General features: G+C 44.9%; 1 protein-coding gene across 1 annotated transcript in view; it reads left to right on the top strand.

Annotated features, from left to right (window-relative positions):
• hk2 (hexokinase 2) overlaps positions 1-288 on the top strand; it is a 37,961-nt gene extending 37,673 nt beyond the window's left edge. Inside the window, exon 18 of the mRNA XM_027168855.2 lies at positions 1-288. This exon is cut by the window's left edge and continues 375 nt beyond it. The gene's annotated coding sequence lies outside the window, so the exon portion shown is untranslated.
• The last annotated feature ends 364 nt before the right edge of the window (positions 289-652 follow it).

Genomic DNA, 652 nt, shown 5'->3' on the forward strand with positions numbered 1-652 from the left:
TAATTTATTTGGAACATTACTGTATCATCTGCTTATTAGTGTCTGGAGAGATTTACATTTTGTTCTTGAAGGCCTGGTTTCCAGACTCTGAACATCTCCTCGAGGTTCTCCTCACGGTTCTTCTCACACCTGTGAGGCTTCTGGAGCTTCTCCGTTGTGTTCGGCCTACTGTAGCTACTCACCGGCTGCTTCAATCGTCATGGGTATTGTAATCGTTATCGTTATTCTGGGCTCGGCTCAGTGATCCTGCTTTCTTTCTTGCTACGCCATTAAACCGAGCTGTACAGATATATTTGTAAAATGTCTGATTTGATTGAAACATAAATCAGTGGAATTAATATTAGTGATGATGACGAGGCACCAGGTAACAAACATCCCACAGCCAGTGAAGTGTTTATGTTAAAATCAAAATAAACCAGTCAGACAGAGACACCTGAACCTGGTCATGGTCCACAGCGCAGCAGCAGAACAGCTCTCCAGTCTGCAGAAGAGTCTGAGGGTATCTCTGTGGGTATCTCTGTGGGTATCTCTGTGGGTATCTCTGTGGGTATCTCTGTGGGTATCTCTGTGGGTATCTCTGTGGGTATCTCTGAGGGTATCTCTGAGGGTATCTCTGTGGGTATCTCTGGTTATCTCTGAGGGTATCTCTGTG

Source organism: Tachysurus fulvidraco, chromosome 9, assembly GCF_022655615.1.
Source record: "Tachysurus fulvidraco isolate hzauxx_2018 chromosome 9, HZAU_PFXX_2.0, whole genome shotgun sequence".
NCBI classification, from domain to species: Eukaryota; Metazoa; Chordata; class Actinopteri; order Siluriformes; family Bagridae; genus Tachysurus; species Tachysurus fulvidraco.